Genomic DNA, 7,851 nt, shown 5'->3' on the forward strand with positions numbered 1-7,851 from the left:
TATTGTCCAGATGGGTTGAACAGTTTCTTGGGGAGACCATTTCTGGTCTGAAGTTAGAGCTGGTAGAATATCATCCCAGTCAATTAAGAGTCCCAATATAACATCAACAGCAATTTGCAATATTATGGAATTGACATGGTTTTGAATAACCAGTATGTTAAAAAAAAAAAAAAGCAAGTCCTAACCACAACCTATGATTAGCTCATTGACATTTCAATTTTAGTTTATATACAGGACCGGCTATAACTTACGAATTCTTAAACATCTTGATAAATCAGAACAATGGCTTGCTGGCTGCATTCTTAGGAAAATGGGAGATGATATATTTATGCCCCGCTAAAGTGAGGTCTAAGTTTCCTCAAAGGAATACAATAATTTTTCCATATGTCTAGTAGCTCTACTTGAACACAGCATCTCTTGAACTCACATGGAAAAGAGAATCTGAGTGTGTTTATAATCTATTCTTCTTCTAAGAAAAAAATCTATATTCTAAATTAGCATATAATAGATCTTATGTTAAAATGTCAGCATTAAACTTAATTAATTATTCCCATTGATTTACAGTGCTTTTTCATATTGGACATCATAATGGAAATGGATTATTTCTGTCATACCTAAGATAGCCTGTAGTTTTGATTTGCTGTGGACGTATTTAGAAGACACAAAGAACATAGAATATTTGGTAATGAGCTGGGAAGCTGCTGACTAACTGGGAAGTTCTAAATTGGTTAATCTAGTGATATCTCTGAACTATTTAGATACCATTTAATAAAGCACTGTGATAAGTTCCGTGGCCATATTAAGACAGAAATTGAATGCAATGTGTTCACCTGGTCATCTAGGTTTAGACTCTGGGAACTTAGAAGTTTTAAAAGTTTGGGTTCTCAGACCCATCAAGAACTTGTCACATCAGTATCAGTATATTTTAAATGCTCCTGAATAATTCTAATGTACAGCAATCTTAAAATTCATTTCTTTGGAGTTCCTATGAGTTTCTCCATTCTGAGTAGATTCTACCTACCAATTAGAATAATAGCTGAATAAGGGAATTTCATTGCCCAGGCATGGCTGACCTTAATTCTATTGTGCTAATTACATAAATTCGCTTAGTAGTGACAGATTAGATGCATTGTTTTTTGTTTTGTTTTCTGTATCAATTTTATATTCTCCTCTTCTCCAGCTATTCTCATTTATTAATCTGTTATGTCTAAATGGAAACTAAACTCTTCAAATTGCCCTATAGGCTTCTATAAAAAGTCAAAGTGTCAAGAATTTTAAAGAGAGAATCAGAAATTTATACCTATAACTTGTACTAAGAGACTATACTATTTTGATAACATGGGGAACAAATGATAGAAAGAGAAAACAGGAAGAGAGAGGGAAAGACCACACAGAACATGATTTATTGCATGTCTTGGATATGTTTCCCTATCTTTTTTCTTCCTACAGTTCGTAGTTTAATAAGCCAGATGTTTGACACATTAAGTTCAAAGAAAATATCATATCGTTGCATGCCTTGCTTTTGAATTCAAATTCACCCTTTTCCTCTGATAAACAAGACAATCTGGTTATGTTGTTTAAGGCAATCCTAATTTGATATTTTGAAAACAATATGTTTACTACTATTGGTAATATATATCTAATTCATTCTGTATTCACCTTCATTTTTCCTTGTGAAATATTTCACTCTATAATATTGCCTTATGTAGTGTTAAACTTCATTACAAAATTTAGTCATTTCTGTCATATCCCAGTAAAATGAAATCAATGGACCAGGAAATACTCAGGTTATAGACATTTGAAAAATGATCATAAAATAGCCTAATGAAATAAAATGCCTACCTAAAAGATCACTTTTACTTAGTACTAACGAGGACAAAACTGTGAACTATGGTCATAAAACCTGCTACCACACAACCAGAGCTTGTCAGCTTTCATGAGCACTGAAAGTGATGATGATCCTCTAAAATCACTTGTGTGAATGTCTTTGGCTTAGTAAAACTCATTTGTCCTTGTTCTCTGAGTGTGACAGAGACAGTCTTAGTCTCCGCATGCGTGTCCTGAATTGCAATCATATTAATTATTCAAAGAGGAGGTTCAATTTATTGGCAGTTCATTTCTATACTTTTGTTTGACAATGGAAACCTAAAATACATATGAATGAAACAAAAAGTGAATATGAATAAACCTATAGTAAGTGATTCTAAAACATTACATTAGTTTAAATATACATATAGAAAGACAAAATCATCAAAGTATACTAGCAACATGGAATTCTTTTAAAATATAGACCTAGAAGCTAAGTCATAAGCTTGCATCCAAATCCACTAAATATATTCATTTATAAATACGAAGACATTGCACCTTTGAGATAGACGATCATTTCCATGACTGCTCTTGATTCAGTCTTAATTGAATTGTTAACTTTCTGAATCTGTGGCTCTAACTTATAAATTTGTAGCCTATGAATTTTGACTTAATTGTAACAAATATGTATGTATTTATAGTACATATAATTGTACTTATGTTGCATTCTTAGGGACAATTGCTCTTATAGTTCAGTATTCTTTCCTACCTACAACAGACTCTACTTATTTAGATTCAATTTTTTTAAAAAATATTTTAAAAATTAATTAAGAAATTAAATAATTAAAGAATTAAAATTCTTTTGAGTATAAATTCAGTGCACTAATAACATTTTTCTCCAATCATGTAATATTGTGGCATAACTTTACTATCTATGAATATGTTGCATATGCTGCTATAGTAACTATAATGATATCTAGCAATAGACCTATTTGTCTCAGCATTTTTCTCATATTCTCATTCTACAAAGTTTCAAAAGATTTTATCAGTGACATACTTCACACGTACCTGAGAATATTCTTCACTCTTAAAATTAAGAACCTTTTCATAAGTGTTCATTGTTTAACTACCCCCTTATTTCTAAATCTGCCGAATATTGAACAGACCAGAGTTTGAGCTCTGCCAGCTTTTAGCTGTGTCTGTATTATTCAGTAGAGAAGTTGTTTTTGACATGTGGATTGAGTAATTGGAAAATATTATTTCTGAAATGTCAGATACTCACAAATTCATTAACTCAATTCCACAATATTATAAATTTGCATTTGATTAGCAGTATTTAGAGAATTTCTTAAATTTCACCATGCTTCAAAGTAATCTGTTTCTATGTTGTTACTTTCTGTGAGCTATATTAAATATGTTTTTCACATTAAAATTTTCATTGACATCTGATTTCTCCTGAATTTCATCAGTGACTTTGGAAAAACAGTTTTCACAGCATCTAACAAAGTTGAATAAATTATGTTCAGTTGCATTCTTAGATGTTACTGCAGTTTGAATATTGTTTCTTCCATCAAACTGATATTGAAATTTAATCCCCACTTTGAGGTTTTAAGAGGATGGAAACTTGATCTCATCATGGTATTTAGAAGTGGGATCTTTGGGAAGAAATTAAGACTACATAAGGCAACCATGATTCAGCACTGACAGCTCTTTAAGAAGGAGAGCAACCAGGACATGTATGAGCCCCCTTATCTCTCACCATGTAACACCTTATGCCTACGTGGGATTTTGTGAGCACGATGAAATCCTTGACCTCACACAAGAACTGTAAGGCCAGATAAATCGCATTCTTTATAAGTTACACAGCTTTGATCTTTTGTACATACCAGAAAATTATACTAAATATATCTCATGGAAATAATAAGCATACAGATTCATAGTATACTAGAATGCTCTGTTTTTAGTAACTCCAAATGAGGAACAAAAATTCCAATAAACAGGATTAATAGTAATCATAAATAATGTAAGTGACAATGGAATCCTATACAACAATGAAACAGAAACCATGCACAGCAGTACATGTGTTGTAAAATTGTATTTATACAAAGTAAAAGCTGAGTTAAATTACTCATCCTATTATATGTTATAATAGTAATTGGTATTGGTTTATAGTAATTGGTAACTAGAATGAGAAACCAGGTCTTTAAGGATTTCACTACAATTAATTTCCTTACACGCATTTATCATGGTATTTATATTTTGTATAAATTTATTTGATTTGGAATTCTATAGTTATTACTATGCCTGCAAGTTTTTTTATAATTCAATTGAAGTTGAAAAATTTTAGTGTGAAACTTGATTCTCTTGAATAATAAAGCATTATTTTCTCTACTTTCAGTGTGTCAGTAAACTAATCATGACAAGCTTATGCTGCCAAAATAGTAGCAAAAAACACAGAATAGGAGCATTAATTTTTTTTTATGGTTCTCAAAACTGAGTGATCCAGCAACAAGGAGTCAGTATGGTTAGGTTCACGTGATGGTTGTCTTCTTGTAATGCAGATAACTGTATTGTTGATGTGTTCTTACACAGCACAGAGACAGAATAAAGTAAATAATTGGGATCTCCTCTTAGAAGAGCATTAATCATATGATGACAACACCAATCTACTGTCATCATTCAATTCAAGTTAATTCTCAAAAACAAATGCCATCTCAATAAAGCATTAAAGATTCATGTATCTCATTAGGGGTAGAACAGAATTCAGTCCATAATGTTTTGTCTTAGGTCTTCCAAAGTTAATTGGCTTGCATGCAAAATCTTTCGACTTTATCCAGTAGTACACCAAGAGTCCTAATATATTCCGAAGTCTAGACCAGTAACATATCTAACTTAAAATTTCCCTTTATCCTTGAATGTATGAAATTAAAGTTGTGTTCTTCAAAAGTACAATAGTTGAACATGCATAGAACAGGTATTCTTATTTCAAGAGCAAGAAATCTGAAAGAACAATGGCATTCTTGTGGCACTGCTAATGGAAAGCATATCCTCACAGCTCTAGTAAGAATGAATCAAAATAACATAGATTTACAAAAAAAAACAACATTCACCTCTTCTGTGTCTTAAAGATTGGCAAGGCAAAAACTGGGGCCACATTAGATGTGATTCAGATCTCCTCTCAGAGCACAACTAGCTTCTCTGATTTCTCACAAGGCAAAAAACGAAACAAAAAAGGTCTATGCTCTCTTTATTTTCTTATTTTTCAGTTCCATTCTGGAGGTTTCCTTTTAATGAATTCAAACCCTAGCTACTCATGAAAATCCTCACCTCTAAATATCAAGACACTAGGAACTTATGGCTTCAACATAGAAATTTGTGAGGGTCATAAATATTTAGTCCATAGCATTCTCAATGCTTTCACCAGTAAGTAAATGTTTAAAAAATATCAAAAATTATAATGTGCAAAACATAAGGACTGGCACTTAGTAATCACTTCAATATTGCTCAGAATATAAAATTATTCATATAAAGGGAAGCATGTAAGATTAAAGATGCTTTTTAACTATGGATATGTGGGGCCACATGGATCTTTAGAAAATTACAAAGCAATCACTAGTCATACTATATTCTGAAGATTTTTGATTTGATGAAATATAGTCTTTAGTCTTAAATATTATTATAAAGATTCTACTATATATTTCTATTTTTACTCACAGTTTGTAAGTTTGCCATGTATTCTGCTCAGGAAATGTACATTTTTAGATAATTCTTTTCAAAATCCAGTGGGTTGTACACTGCCAAAGCATTTAATATACAACATTTAAAATACCCAGTGTCAAGTTTCTATATAACTAATCTGATGGAGATATCACTTCATATCAGCTTTATGCATTTCTTTCATATTAAAACACTCACATAGGCTAAATGGTATGTAGCAAAAGCATTCCAAGATTTTCAAATCCTTAGACACTTTTGCTTTTGTACACATTACAGAACATTCTTTTGGCTAAGGCTATTGAACTAAACATTCTCCAATTTTCATTATTCTTCCTTATTTTTCACATTTTACACATAAGTTATATATAGAAACCCACTTACAAGAAGGTTACATTTGTCTGGAAAAAGCTACCAGCTGTAAAATATAACATTAAATTATATGTCAGAAACTGAAATACATTCTAGAAATACAGGATAATATGGTTTGAATGAAAAAGGAATTAGAAAATACTATGTATTATAATTAGTGCTGTGGCACATTTGGATTTCCTACATAGGGAAAGTTTATGTTGGCAAGAGATAGTGGTGGCAGCTAAAACATGCTTACAAAATCTCATGGTCTGAATTGTCAAATTAGTCTTTCCAGAATTCAACAGTTTATTGTAAGAGAAAAAAAAAATACTGAGATATGTTTGGCAAGGTGATTTTGATCTCTAGCTGAGCAGAGTTGAACCTAAGCAGAGAAACTATATAGAGCATGAAAAAGCTATGGAAAATGGACATTCCTCTGTGAATCTATAATAAAGTTAGAAGAATTAAATTCTCCCAGAGGTGATGTAAGCATAAGAAAAGCAGAAGTCTTTTTTTTTTTTTTTTTAGTTTGTATGATTGTTTGTTTGCTGTGAGGGGTTTTTGAAGCGATCCCGATGGTCATTGCAACGGAGGGGGGGTCCAGAGGTGGAGCCAGGCTCGGACCAGAGAAAGCTCTCCTCCCTGGTCCCGAAGGAAGTTTATTGTTCTTCTGTTTCTGCAGACCACTCAGGGCTTCTGGTTGTCTTTCCGATGACGTCGGTTTCTGCACGGTAGTGTTTGGACTTCTTCCATCCCCTGTGGAAGCTCCGGTTGCGGGTGGGTGACCTCAGAGTACTCGGCCTCCGAGGGCATCCAATTCCCTGTGGCCTCCTTGGCAGTTGGGATATAGTCCTTGTTGCTCGTATTAATAGTTTGTGGTGAAGGTCTGGGAGTCTTCATGGTTGGGATCCAAGCTTCCTCCTTACCACCTGCTCCACTCTGGAGTGCTCCCCTGCTCCACGCACATGACCTCCTGTTAAGAGGTTGTCAGGATCGCACCTGATTCCCCCCTCATGCATTGGTATAGTAGTTTTATTGTTGTTTAGTGCCGCTTTGAGTCTGTTATCTATGAATTACCAGATTTGATCTTGATAGGCTATATTGTACTTTTTTCTCACTCTTTTTATGGTCCTGAAAGATTTCCCTGCACTCCCCCCCATTACAGGTTAACATAGCGTGTTGAGGGTATAGTAGGTTTTACAGTTTTTCGATGTAGATCTTAAGTATTCTGACATTAATAGTTGGTTTATAGATTATATCGCGTAAATAAACAACAGAAAGTAGAACTTGAAATCTGACAGGAAAGAGCTGGCATGGATTGGCTCATGCCTCGCTGGGTGGGTCACAAAGATTAGTTACTCCTCACCATGGTGTTGAGGATTTTCCTGCACACCCCCCCCCCAAAAAAAAAATGTTCTGCACCTAAAATGTTGACATATATCTTGTTAGAGTTACAAGCCAGTCTGGATTATCCTAAAATCTGCCAAGATCGGCAAAATTTTACTTCAACACAACAACTGGCTAAATACTAAGATGAAATGGACACGAAACAGCTGAATGGTGCCTTATGGCCATTTTAAGGTATAGAGCAGCTGGTCCTGTATATGAACTAAAATTGAAATGTCAATGAGCTAATCATAGGTGGTGGCTAGGACTTCTTTTCCTTTTTTTTTTTTTTTTTTTTTTCTTTTTAATACACTGATTACTCAAAACCATGTCAATTCCATAACATTGCAAATTGCTGTTGATGTTATATTGGGACTCTTAATTGACTGTGATGATATTCTGCCAGCTCAAACTTCAGACCAGAAAAGGTCTCCCCAAGAAACTATTCAACCCATCTGGACAATAAGTAGCTGGACTCTATGCTTGGTATATGTTTGCAATGAAAGAATCTTGATTGAATTTGAACTGTAATACTGCATCAAGGTGGAGGAATCCACTGGGGGGAGGGGAGGGGGAGGGAGGGGGGGATTC

This window comes from Ochotona princeps, chromosome 11 (genome assembly GCF_030435755.1).
Source record: "Ochotona princeps isolate mOchPri1 chromosome 11, mOchPri1.hap1, whole genome shotgun sequence".
NCBI classification, from domain to species: domain Eukaryota; kingdom Metazoa; phylum Chordata; class Mammalia; order Lagomorpha; family Ochotonidae; genus Ochotona; species Ochotona princeps.